We start from the raw sequence: 14662 nt of genomic DNA, 5'->3' as shown, positions 1-14662 counted from the left end.
GAGAAGCCTGGTGTGCTGCAATCCATGGGGTTGCAAAGAGTTGGACCTAACTTAGTAACTGAACAACAGCAAGAGCTAGAGTAACAACAGCACAAGCTGTAGAGTCAGATGCCTGTGTTCAGATCCTGGCTGTTTTTCACTGACTGTGTGATATGTAGCTAGTTAAATAACCTCTCTGAATTTCATTTTCCTCTTATGTAAAAAAAAAATGCTGTTAAGTAATTGAATATAAAGTGCTTTAATTGGACCTAGAATAGCAAACACTGAATATATATTAGCTATTATTATTGGTGGCAAATTGTTGATTATGTAATTTCTGAATGGCACTTGAGAGAACAGATTTTTAAAGAATCAGTAAAATATGCATTCTTTCATGAAATACTTATTGAACATTTTATATATACTAGACAGTTCTGGGTTTGGAGATTTAATGATGAACTGGGCATATATGACTCTTGTCCTCATCAAACTTAGTGTCTGATAGGGAAACAGGCTTCAAGCAGTTGCAGTAAATAAAGGCAAACATTGTGAGTGGAGAAGAAAGTACACGTTGTGGGGCATTAATTCCGGTCTGTGTGTTAGAGCCTTTTTGAGGAATGAGAAGTGAAGTTGGAGAATGGTAGAATATTCCAGACCTAGGCAGTTATATAGGTCATTAGTGTGGCTCTGGAATAAGATAGCCTAGTTTACAAGCCTGGTTCAACCTTAATCAAAATACATACCCTTGGGTAAGTTGTTTAGCCTGTCTGTGCCTGCCTCAGTTTCTTCATTTGTTGAGTGAACCTAGGAACAGTACCTACTTCATAGAGGTGTTCTGAAGATTAAAAGTGATGATTCAAGGACAACTCAGACCTGTCATTTTGACATTCTAAGTACCCCGTAAATGTTGGCTTATATTAATTATCACAGGTTTCAGTTTATATAAAGTCCTGATAGACATTAGTATATCAACTGAAATGCTTGAAATTACTCCTTGGGAGGGACTGCGCCAGGATCCCGTGTTGCTGATTTCTTTCAGTTTTTATTCTCCTTCCCCTATAAATAGTTACAGAGCTTTATTTTGTAGGTTTATAGTAGTCTGATCTTCAAAACATGTCAGAATATCAAGCCAAACATTTTTATATTTGTCCTTGTTGTATTAATAAAAATGGCATTTTGTGAGGGCAAAAAATAACCTAGTCAAATTACTGCTGTCAGGTAAATTTTTAAAGGGTTTGAATGAATTAAAAATGAAGCATTCTACCAGTGTTCTTGGAAAGTTTGTGGAACAAAGTCGGCTTTACCAATGTGAACAACTTAGCTATTTTCTCTGCAGGTTGCCCTCTCCCCACATGACTCAGTAACATAGTTACATTTATTGGTTGTTTACTTACTTTTAATGCCCTTCATTCCACTAAGGTTTGTGAGGGGTAAGAAACAGAGCTCCAGAATGGATGGTTTGACTTGAAAAGAGACTTTGTGTGGTTAGAATGAGGATGAGTGGAGAAATTGTGGAGAAGTTTTGGTTGTGAACAGCCTGTTGATTGTTGGTTTTTATTAAATGGAAATACTAAAGAATGATTTACTCTCATGAAACTGTTATTATTCTCTGCTAATTGATGGAGTCTGATAAACTTAAGTGCTTTTTTTTTTTTTAACTGTAGAATGTCTAAATGTACCATTTTCATTTGCTTCAGTACAAGCTGTCATGTTATGTTAGGGCTCAAAACAATAGTATTTCTAAAAATTGTTTCAAAGTTATTATATATCCTCAGGTGAAAACAGGTTCATACAAATTTTAAAAAATGTGCAAGTATAGTTATCATGACATATGCTGTTTAATTATATTCTCTGTTGTGACCTTAGTGTGATCAGTTGGATTCTGTTTTTTTGGAAAATTTCTTTTTCTTTCACACTGTTCTTTAATTTCACTTTTTCTATATTGGTTATTCATTGTAAAATGATCAGATAAAGGCTGCACCATGACCTGTGAACATTGATGCATACTTTGAAGACCCCTTAATTATTTGATTGGCTACTCAGCATAATTCAGCGCACAATAAAAAATTTGAACTTTTTTTAATTAAGGAAAGAGTGTTAAGGGTAGGAGATAAAGGAGCAACATTTATTACTTTAACATTTTTCAATGATACATTTGCTTCTGACCTTTTTTATTTCATTTATATCATGTCATATATAACTTTCCTTTTAACATAATTTTATATGATTTTTGTAAGATTTTTGTATTAGTTTGTTGATTTTACAAATTTTCAGGTGAGAATAATCCATATTTTGAGGAAAATGTGCCACAGTATCTAAGAAGCTGCACTCTGGAGGGTTGTATCAAATTCTCTGTTGTTTCATTTTGAATTTCTACAATACATCTCTTGGAAATACATTGTTCATGTTAAGGTTTTCCACATTTATTTTTTAGAAGGTAGATTCAAAAGATATCAAAAAACTCAATCAGTTCTAATTTTGATTAAATATTTTCATAATTGCATTTATTTACATAAATGAGTAAGTAATAATGAATAGGTTATTTAATGTAGTAGTGGGTGATAGAAATTAAGACATTTATATGATAGATAATTTTCTTTGGAGTTTCTGATTTTTAAGTGTCCAAATTTTTACTTATTAGTTCTTGCTTACAACTTTTATTAGATACAAGACCTGAGATGCATAAAGATCATTGTCAGAAGGATAGCCATATTTCTTTCATTGAAATTCAGGCAAAGGAAAAGGCTGTTTTACTGTATCCATGAGCAGCCAACATTAACTTCCTTATTTATCAATGACTATTTTGCATATGGAATTAATATTGAAAAATCAAAGAACAGTGCTTATATTGCTTTATAAAACTACATTTATGTTTTCCATACTTTACCTGTGTTGACTTAGAGATGAATAAAAATGCAGAAACATATTTTTAAGAAGTTTATAAATTCAGATGTCTAATAAGTTTTATGCATCTTCCTAGTGGCAGTTGGAGAGCTTTGATATTAAAAAGTTCTATTTCAGTTAAACATGGCTGATCACTTCCCATAAAATTCCTTGGCCACACATAAGTACTGAGCTCCATTAAGGACAGAAAAGAAAATCCACATATCTGCTCAAAAAGGCCTCTGCTAATAGATATTGAATCTCTGAGACCTCAGTTTTCTTGGCTGCTAGGACTCACGGCATGTTGGCTGTGTGTTTCTCTGGTGCCCGGCCCTACTCAGACTTCTTGGCTTTTCACTCAGTATTTTCCTGGACTGATCTGGCTTCTCTTCAGGCTTTCCTATTTCTCCCGAGTCATCCTCCAACCCAGTGTCCTTCCTCTTTTCCCCAATGGATTTTCTCTGGGGAGTTCCATGACTGTTCCTGGTTCCATCCTCTCCAGCTGCTTCTTGATGCTGTGGTTATTTTGGAGTGCATTCCACGGCCATCTAATACACACTGAATCCTTGAGGTTCTGGAAAATGTCACAACCTTTCGGAGACAAATTTCAAGGTGAGCTTCTTTGTGAAATCAAGTGAAATTGAACAGAAGCACTATTTTGCCTATTTGTCAAAGATTTTTACATTATAGTTTTCTTTGTAACAAAATACAGATGATAAAACTTGTTATTAAACAATGATAGAGACTGATTTGTAGGTACTAAATAGCCTGTGAGTTAAAATGGGAAAATTCAAATAACTCTTTGTAGTGGTCATCATCATTAAACAGGTGAAGTATTTCCCACTGCTTAGGAAAAGCACACTGTCTCAGATCTTAGGTTTTATAGCTGTGCTGGTATACAAGTATGCATGTATGCCTGCCCAAAAAGTTAGAGCCAGATCAAGAGTTAGCAGAAGACAGAGAGAGGGAGGTGAGGACTTGGAGACAAAGAAAGCAATGAAAAATGAGAGGGAGTGCCTTTTGTAAAATACCATGAATTCTTCACTGAAGTGATATACTTCCAGTGGAAAGAGTAACCCTGCTTTCTCTCACATATAGAAGTTATCTTAGAATCAAGAGCCTCAACAAAGAGATTATACAGCTTATTTGAGGTGAATTTGATTACTTGATATAATGGTGAGGGACAATGAAAAAGGACTTTGCTAATAAAATTTTTTGAGATAGTTGATACATGTAATCCAGACTACTGTTCTTTTGGAAAAAGAAAAGCAGGGAATGTCCAGTTTTAAAAAATCAGGTTCTCAAATTAATTAGGACTATTCTAATTTTATTTTTATTTGTAGAGCTAGATCCTTTGTTTCTTCTTAATTTTTGTACTAAAGATAATAGAAAAGAATCATGGGGTCCTTCATGGCATGTAACAAGAAATTCTTTATCCTGTTGCTGAATGCATATCCATATTAAGTCCTCTTGGAAACAGGCTTCTTGACATCTCCTTCTCTTCTGAAGCTGGTGAACCTTCCAGTCTAAGTTTTTGAGAATTGTGCTTCTGATAAGCAGATTTTGTGGGCAGCCTTAACTATTCTCTTTCACACCGTTTCTTTCTTTTTTTTTTATAAACACTCAAATTGGTCACCAAAATATGCTTCTTTTGATAGGACAGAAATGGATGTGGTAATGCTTCTGTTGGATCAGTTTACTGGAATAATGGGCTAATTACAGCTCAAGCAGGCAGGATTTCTCGGCTCTTGTCTTATCCTAGCAAGGATTTGAAACAACAGTAGTTTTTCAGTTCAGTTACCACTCAAGCAGAACCTTTTTAAAAATTAAAAAAAAAAAAATTGTTTTTAGAACTGTTATTAAACAGACATGTATAGTACACTCCTGAGATGTGGGAGCAGGCCAGCCCCAAAGGAGAGACCATGATCCCTCTTGGCTGCCCCTTTTTATGCTTCCTATTTCTTCGTGGTTCTGTCCTGTACAAAATAGGGCTTGTACCCATACCAGTCAGGAAAGAGAATGCAAATTGGTGTATGCTCAAGGCCAGTCAGGAAAGGGGGCATGTCTGGGCACATGCAAAATAGGGCTTTTACATATTCATCTAGGTGGGTGTGGACTGAGACTTTTAATTGACAGTTGCAAGTTACATAACACCAGGCACTATTGCGCATGTCTTTCCCATGATTTAGTCTGTTATAATCAGATATATGTAAGTAATATTTATGAACTCTTAATGGGCTCCTGGCTGCCTAAGGTTACTTGAGGACACTGCAGAGCATTAAGGGAGTATGTGCTAGAGTTGGAGAAGAACTTGTGGTTGGTTTGTATCCACTGTGTGCCTAGGGCACATGCAACAGGAGTTGAAAAAGTCTCTCTGGTTATTTTTGTAGCATATCTGTGAACTCTCCAGGTGTGTCCACAGTAGGGTTTAGAGATCAGTTGGTGTTCTTTTCCTCTAGACCACCCCTCCTTGCTCGTGCCTAACTTCCTACCTAACACTTTGAAACAAAGAAATGAAGTACTATAGAAAAAAGGATAGAATTTTGAATAGACTGAAAATAATCTAAAAATTCAGTTGTCCACATGGGGATATTGATCAAAAGTAGATTAAACCTGTTAATTGAGAATATTTTATATCTTTATAATATTTACTTTTCCCATATAGATGACTCTTTGCCTGAAAAACATAGCTTATTTTTTTTCTCCCCTTCCACTGCATATATAATAGGCTCCGGTCCTACAATAAAGAAAAAGAAAGAAAACTTTTTACTGTAGATTTCTTCTAAGTTATTTGATGAGAGAAGCTTTTTTCTTAATAACACCTATTCACTTCTTGGAACGTGTACCACTGAATACATTATTGAAAATGCCTATGTAAAGAGAATCTATCAATGTGAGGCTGAAGAATACAAGTCCAGATTCAATCAAATCCAATAAAGTAAAAAATATGATAGTAAATAAATATGGATTAGCTATTACAAGTCATCCTAGTATTGTGGAAATATTACATTGATTATGTATATTGATTACTTTGGTATCCTCTTATCCTTACTGAATCTGTATCCTCATCTAGTACCTTACAGGGCTGATACCAGTATGATACCATAATTTCCAGTATGGCTATATAGGTTATTGATAACCAGCATCCATGCTACTTGGTTCATGCCATGCTATACTCCCTAGTGAGATATTTTAATTATCATTTGTAACCACATATTGTGAGGATTAAGAGAAATAAAATATTGCATATAGTATTGTCAGAGCAGCATACAAAAGTATATCGTTTGTCAGGTTGTTTTCAAAGTGCATTTATTTATTAAAAAATTGGGATAAGGAAATGGGTTTTATATTGTTTCTTAAAAATATTATTGGATGAAAACATTTATTTTGGTAAAATGGTGTATGGCATTGAGTATTGATTTTTAAACAATGTAATGTGATTATGAACATTTCAAGATTTAAAAACAGCACTGTAATTACTTTCCTAGGTATAGATTACTATTCACCATTTACATTTACTATTCATCTTCATATTTAACTGGATCTTGAGATGGAGTTTTCAAAGGAAAATGTTTATGGAACCTATCAGTAAATTACCAATTATATTATGAGATTGCATGTGAAGTGTTTCTTGTTATATAAGAGAGGAGTGTTAGAGAAGATTATGTCAGGGACCAACTATGAACCACTCTACTATAATTTGAATATTAAGGAGATGATAAAAATCACACTAATGTAGAACTTGCTTTCCACTAGTATTGAATTTACTCAGTAAATTAATTCAGATATAACACACAGAGTTATTAAAGCACTTTATGCATTTTTGGCATGTGAAATTCCATTGAATTTTACCTGTAGCAAAGAGCCAAGGTATTGTGCCTGTGTGTGAGGTTCTAATTGTAGTTTGTGGCTGTATTATGAAAACAGTATATAGCTGTGATAATTGTACAAATTCAAATCATTGATAACATGTTTGTGATAATTTATTGATATGATACATGAGTTTTCTATTTTTTTCATGAGACAAGGATTTAAAAAATATAAAATTGAAACTATATGAATTTAAAAATATGAGTTTAACCAAGCTTTTGTTAGGTTGAAAATGATGACCATATTGTAGTATCAATTATTAAATGTCCTAAAGTCAATAGTAATAATTTAAATATCTTTAACAAATCTTTCTGGTATAAACATTTTGTGAATTCCTTGATACATGTTTTTTTTTCAATTTTTCCCCTTTATATTTAACAGTATAGCAAATATTCACTTATCCTTTAAGATTATATCAATTGAAAGGTTAGGTTATGGATAGCCTGTTAGTTCTGGACCTTACAAATGTTGTAATATTTCTCCATTGCACCTGATATAAACATGAATCGTTTTTACTCATAACTGAGGAACTTCTGATAGAGAAGAAAGCATTACCTCAGTACTTTTGGTGTGTTCGGTAAAAGTTCACCTTAATTTGTCAACTTATATAAGATTTGTATTTTTAGCTTCAAATATTTTATTCTACATATTGTCTTTCATATGATTTTTTTATGTTAAATTCTGATTCTGGGAAGAAAAATCCAGGAAGGCTTGCCACAAGTTCTAGAGGCTAAGAAAGCAATGATTGTGTAGTATATCTAATTACACAGAAACACTGATATGACATGCTTCATGTGTTTCATCTTTGATGTTAAATTCATACCATAAGTTTGATATTTCTGCTACCTTTATAAATTTTTATGATCATTAAAAAATACAAACACACCTAAATTATCTGGGTACAGTTCAATAAATATTCATCAAACATATTCTGTAACCAGCGCCTTTTTAATTGGCATTTCAGAGAAATATTGGAGAAGGAAATGGCAGGCCATTCCAGCATTCTTGCCTGGAGAATCCCATGGACAGAGGAGCCTGGCAGGCTACAGTCCATGGGGTCACAGAGAGTTGGACATGACTGAGTGACTATCACTCACTGGGGGAAATAATCTCCCTCAACAGCCTTCATTTGGATGGTAGAAAAGTTCATGTAAACATCACAAAAATAAAGAATAAAGCAACTACAATAGATCCTCATATAATTGCCTGGAGCTCAAAGTAGGGAAAAATAAATTCAAACCAGAAAATCAGAAGAAAGTTTCATAAAGGTGCTGACTTCTGAACTGGTCTGGAGGCCGGTTGTATAAGCTCTTGGAGCCCCTGGCCTAGGGTTGCAAGATTGAGCTCTGGCATGAACCAGACTGTGTAATCATGCTCAGCTGTGGACTTACAAGCATCTTCTGCGACTAAAACATAAAGTATAAAATACATAAGCTGGGGACAACCTGTGGAGGGTCCCAAACAATAGGATTGGCTAGTAGGCAATGGAAAAGTTCATTTTTGAGCTTGGAGCAGGAATTGCATGTTGGGCTTATTGTTAGCATATTTTGGGGGCATTTGCTTCTTAATTTAATAACTTCTGATAACTCTGCAGCATACTCATACTAAAAACGCAGGTACTTTGTTGGCATTCAGGGGATGTCCATTAAATAATTCGACCTTAATCAGACGTCCTGGCTATTTTGCTGTTGTTGAGTCACTTGGTGTGTCGGTCGCTTAGCTGTGTCTGACTCTTTGTGACCCCGTGGACTGTAGCCCACCAGGCTCTGTCCATGGGATTCTCTGGACAAGAGTACTGGAGTGGCTTGCCATTCCTTTCTCCAGGAGATCTTCCTGACCCAAGGATCAGACCTGGGTCTCCCGTGTCGCAGGCAGATTCTTCACTGTCTGAGCCGCAGGGACGCCTACTCCACCACTTACCTAGTTACTTAGGTGTTGATTCCCACCTCCACCCTTATCTCTGGGCACTCTCTGTCACTCTACACTTCTGTGCTTTTCTTTCTTGTGTGCCTGTGTGTGTCACTGTTATCATCTCGTCCTTTAATTATCTCTTTAGATGTTAGCTGCTTTCTGATGCCTCTCTTGACTGACTGAGAAAGTTATTTACTTCCTCCATGACTTTCATGGGATCTTCTTTCTACATCTGTTTACAGTATTTCCCACAGCTGTGTCTTCTTACCAGATTGTGACGTCACTAGACTGTGAGTACATCAGCTACGATTTAATCATCTTTATTTCCTTACACCAAACATAGTATCAACACTCAAGAAATGCTTGTTGAGTTGGATTGAATTTTCAAACAGGATAGATTTTATGGCCATTGAATATGGTGGAGTCTATGTGACACAGTAACATATGAATACTGCAGAAACCATCATTTGTCGGTAGCATCTGACTTTCTCTGAAATATCAATATCATCATCTACAGACTGGTTTGAACTTCCACTATATATATGAAGCTGAATGTAATAAATTGGAGAAATATACATAAAGCACAAGTGACCCATGAATGCAGCCGGATTTCCTTTTCTCTTTGTACTCATACAAAACAGAAGTTGGTTTTTTTTTTTTTTCTCTTTGGACACAAAACCCTAGGTTTATTTTGTGGGTTGTTCTAAATTTAAAGGGAAAATACATAAGCACTGTGTGTAGGTAGTTTCAAAACAAGTATCTTTTGAGGAATCTTGGTAATATTCTTGTATTTTAAATTCTGGATTGATTATTCATGGCAGCATGGCATTAGACATTTTGTCTTGTTATTTTTTTTTATCTTTCTTCTTCTTTTTTCCTTTTATTTATTTATTTGTTTGTTTTTTAATCAAGACTGAATAGGAAACTGTGTTGGCAACCCCCACACTGGGTGGGATTCAGAAGAAGGTATACTAGAAAGGAGTGAAAACAAAGGTAGCTTTGGTCTTTTTAAAGGAGGAACATAGTAGCTAGTTTATAGGATTATTCCTCTCTGAGAAAAGGGTGGGCTCAAGGAGAAAGGGTCTGGTATTGCCTACTAGTCCATTTTTTTCTTTTTCTTTTTTTTTTTGCCCTGCAAACTATAAATGCAAACTATAATCATTTCTGTGCTCCTTGCCCTTAATGAAATAATTGTTAATGTGCTGGAAGTCAGCGATTGCTGTTTTGGATAGAATGAAGGAGTTTTACTTTGGAAAAAATAAATTAGTAATGGAGTGGCAAGGAAGAAAAGACAGAACAGCTTTTCTGTTTTCCGGTTTGGATTCTGCTAGTGGCTTTGCTGCCTTGCCTGCAGTGATGGGTATTGCCAGAACTTAGGGAAAAACAAAGCTAAAATGGCAACATCTCTTAGGAAAATCTGTAAGATTGTAAGAAGGCTGGGTGCTTGTGGGAAGTGGGAGTTGGAGAGCAGATGCCTTTGGTCTGAGTTTCAGTCCTCACAGTCTGTTTGCTTTCTTGCTTTGAAATATTTTTTGTTTCTACCTCCTTGGTTTACAGGGAGCTGGGGAGGCTCGTTTTTGTTGTTGTTTTGAAATGTAAGTTTGCCAACAAGTGAAACAGAAAATAACTGCTGTGACAGACATGTCCCCTAAGACCTTTGCTTCTAAGGGAAACACCTCTGCTTCATGTTTAAAAACAGAGGCCCCAGCATTGGAAAACCAGATTCTTTTTGTCTGCAGTGCAATATGAAAATGTAAAATTGTCCCTGTGGGATTTTTACTTTTTTTTTTTTTTTTTTAAAGGTCATATCAACTTTGAGGTCTTGGAGCCATAGTTTCACTGCTGCTGTGATTCGCATTGTTTTCTTTTTTTCTCTTTTTTTTTCTTTTTTGGTTCTTAGGGCAGACATTGTGCTAGTGGTGTGCCAGTGGTGAACAGCTGCTTTAAATTCTACTTATGAACGGAAATTTGAGGTTTTTTAAAATGTTCTTATTTAATCACGATCAGACCTCCTCTGATTGATTCACTGCTCCTGTTGATTATTTTTGGACTTCTTTATTAGGCTTCTTTGGCAGTACAGAGCCAATTTTAAGTTAGTTCCCTTTGAAAGGGTATATTAGGTGGATGGTGTACCAGTAATTGTTTACACAATGTAGAAGGAAGAGTCATGCATGTATTTGGACAGTCAAAAATTATTTTATGTGTCAGACACTGTTATTAGCCCAAGGTGCACAGCAAGAAGAAAATATACATGGTCTCTGTCTTCATAAAGTTGTCAGTCTAAATAGTAGTTCTACCTAGTTATCTCTTTAATCTTTTTAATATATTATTTTTACAACACATGCTGTTAGCCTTTATCAGCATTGTTTATAGACCCCATCTTAATGAACGAGATGCTTTTTTTTTGAATCATGCTGAAGTACATACCCTTTACAAATTGTTTATTCTGAGTCCCTCAAAGTTAATATGGACATTTAAGTCTAGGTGAAAAAAAATTTTTTTTTCAGATTTGTCCACTAATATACTTATCGTCTCCAATTTATAGACAGTTTATGACAGGGATATCTCTTAAAGAATAGGATCAAACTAGTGGCATTCACGTTTTCTTTTGGCTCTTCATGAGATGATTTCATGGAAAAAATATCAAGAAGCTTCTCCTTCCGATTCATCTCCATCAATGTTTTGATTCGTGTAGTCAACTAAGATCTAAATCAAAATGGGAAATAGGATGCCGGAAGCAGCAGTGTTATTGATCCATGCTGAGAATTTTGTTTCTTAGAACTAGTTTATTACTAATTTAAAGAATTACCTGACTAGGCTACCTGAGTCCTTTAAAGATCAGACTAGACAGTCTTAAAGTCTTGGAATGTACCCTGAAGATCACCTTCAACTGAAATACAAGGAACATATGGATATCAGGGAATTGTACCTCAGGCAGATGAAAATTAAGTGGCAAATTATTGGAAATAAGGCTTCTTTTCTATCACTGTGGTAAAATAATTTTATTATATTAGAATATTTCTGTTTGGAAATGTATTACAATTAGCGCTTTTATAGCCTTTTTTTTTCTTTGTTTTGCAGCAAAAATAAGAAAAAACTTTCAGAAAAGAGAAAATGCCTTAAGTGAATAGACCTTTGGGCAAAAAGGGTGCTGATTAAATAAATGCCAATATTTGGCAATGGGGCTACAGACAATACATTAGATTTATAAGAGAGTCTATTAATCGTGTATGGGCTTTTCTGGGACAGTTTTAATGTCAAATATTATAATAAACCATCCAAATTATCCCAGGGTTTCAGCATTTTGGAATCTAATTTTCCAGACTGTCTTACTCATTCATAAGTGGTACAAATACATTTGCCAGAAGATATGTCATTTTTTGGGTAGGTTTGTTTTTTGTGAAAGTTTGTGTATTTAAGCCATGTCATAGAAATCGGCAGTAGAAATAATGTAGTGTTTAAAAGCACGGGCTCTGGGACCAAAAACTCAGAATTGAATTCTGCTCCGACGCCTACTAATTATGCAACTTTGGACAAGTCGCTTCACCTCTGTCCCTTGGCTTCCTTAGCCATAAATAGGGAGAGGATTCGTGCCTGCTTCTACAGGGACAAAGATTAGATAGTCAGGTACATTGGGAGATTGGTAATTAGGTAGATAGAATAACAGAGAGTCATTTCATTTTGTGTGACGTGTTAGGTCCATTTTGTTTCTGCCACATTTCCGTGAAAGAACCATAGCTAAAGTGACAGCAACACTGACATATTCTGGGATCCTTCTCATATCAGATACTCTGTTCACTTTAGACTCACGTTAAAGCAAACGTCACAAACGGATAGACTGGCTGTAGTGTGTGTTGCTTTTCTGTTGATTTTACTAACATTAAAATTTTGGAGATTTCTTCTAAAATTCCAGATCTGGGGGCTTTCCTCTTTATTAGATGTTTTGACAATGTTGAGCCAAAAGTCTCCCCTGAAAACTGCGAGCCTGAGCAAGGTCACAGCCACGACTCTAGTGTGGGCCTATGCCCCGCAGACGGCCACCATCTTCCTGTGGCCAGGATCCCACGCGGTGCAGGCATTTGCACAGTCTTTGCTCAGTGATACTGCCTGTCTCGGGCCCTTTAATTCTCTGGAGCTTTGTGGCATCCTGTAGTGCATCCTGATTTTTAATCAAGTTTTTTAAATAATGTTGAATTTAGGCAAAATATTTAATTGATGATTTAGGGAGCATTAAAGAGTCTGCCTTCAGTCCAGGAGACCTGGGTTTGTTCCCTGGGTTGGGAAGATTCCTTCCTGCAGAAGGAAATGGTAACCCACTCCGGTATTCTTGCCTGGAGAATCCCATGAACAGAGGAGTCTGGTGAGCTACAGTCCATGGGGTCACAAAGAGTCGGACACAACTGAGCGACTTCACTTTATGAAGATAAAACATTTGAAAACTGTGATCAGATAGAGCTGAACATTAGTATGTACCATATGCTTACACCTAGGAATATGCTTAGCCAAAAAGAACCAGATTCATTACCTGAAATGAGTTGTAAGGTACAATTTTTATTCTGAGTTTTTGATTGATCCTAAGATACTGTTGATTACTTTTTGTTGTTGTTTAGTTGCTAAGTCATGTTTGACTCTGTTACGATCCCATGGACTACAGCCTGCCAGGCTCTTCTGTCTATGGGATTTCCCAGGCAAGAATACTGGACTGGGTTGTCATTTCCTTCTTGAAAGAATCATTACTAGCTTCAGGTTTTTTAACTTGTAATTTAAGACTTACTATTAGTTCTTTGTAGTAGATTACATGACACTTGGAGGGAAATAAGATGTTAAAATTGTATGCCCATTTTACCTCAAATTAAACGTCTCTTGGAACCATATGCTTTAAAGTACTTTAAGTGAAAAATATTCCATAAAAGACCCTAAAAATTGTTACAAATGGGAAAACAGAAAGTCAAGGAAATTACTATGGTTGTATTGTTAGTAAATATAAAATGTACTCATCATCTGTCTATATTTATATTAAACCTAAATACATGCTAATGACTAGAAAGAAGAATGAAGAAAGATTAATCATTTTAAGTCCACTATCAGTCTTACAATGTAACTTATATTACTTATTACCAGTTTGGTGCTATTGTCTTTAAAACTACTTTTAAATATTTTCAAATGTTTTGCATTTTCATGTTTTAAGTATTAATAAAACATTTATATAATTTGTGTATTTTATAAAATATTCACATTATTAGTTACTGTGTCATGAAGAATGATCCATAATTTCATAGTAGATGTCCAATCGATTGGTTCTCATGAAACTTCTTATTTAAACTGTTATAATTTCCATTTTCCACTATTTTCTAATTTGACCTTAGGCCGATTCAGTTCTGCTGCTCACCATAATATATACCATAATATAAGTATTAGCAAACCATACCCATTCTTTTTAAAAATAATAAGATCTTAGTTTTCAAAGGAGCTATAAAAGTCAACTAGTCCAGGCTTTTAGAGGTATGCATGAATTCTCTCACTCGCATTTCTGATATGTGATCGACCTGTCTTCTGTTTGGGTACTTAAAGTATTGTGATGTTCAGTATCCCAGGAGACAAGCGTTTTTGGTTGACTCTGACAGTTGGAAGGTTCTTTTAACACTAAGCCTAAATGCACTTTCTCTTAATTTCTTTTAATACTTCTTTTATTCTATCACTGTAAATCTTTTGTGTATTATATAGCATTATAATTATCTGTTTATATGCTAGCTTCCACAAGATAGGGCCCCTGGCATGGAGTAGACACTCAGTAAATATTAAATAAATGAGTGAATAGTTCTGCCTCTGTCCTCTAAAACCACATGATATAAATCCAAAAATTATTTCTGCCACAGCAGAAGGTTACCTTTCAATAATTTTCTTTGATCTGTATAGAGAGCTGTATGTGCCCATAAATAGCACACAAAAATAATCCATGTATAAAATTTTAGAAGTTAATATTTCTTTAGATACTCAAAAATCCATGATAGAAATCCCC

General features: G+C 35.1%; 1 protein-coding gene across 17 annotated transcripts in view; it reads left to right on the top strand.

Annotated features, from left to right (window-relative positions):
• Positions 1–14662, top strand: part of SOX5 (SRY-box transcription factor 5) — a 1099609-nt gene that overhangs the window by 675800 nt on the left and 409147 nt on the right. The window contains exon 1 of one of the 17 annotated variants that reach the window (XM_043441167.1): positions 8912–8933. The exons of the other annotated variants lie outside the window; for them this stretch is intronic. The gene's annotated coding sequence lies outside the window, so the exon portion shown is untranslated. Of the gene's footprint in view, positions 1–8911; positions 8934–14662 lie in introns of those variants that run through there. 17 annotated transcript variants of the gene reach the window in all.

This window comes from Cervus canadensis, chromosome 21 (assembly GCF_019320065.1).
Source record: "Cervus canadensis isolate Bull #8, Minnesota chromosome 21, ASM1932006v1, whole genome shotgun sequence".
NCBI lineage: Eukaryota > Metazoa > Chordata > Mammalia > Artiodactyla > Cervidae > Cervus > Cervus canadensis.
Note: the sequence above shows the minus strand (reverse complement) of the source record. Positions and strands in the feature narration are given on the sequence as shown.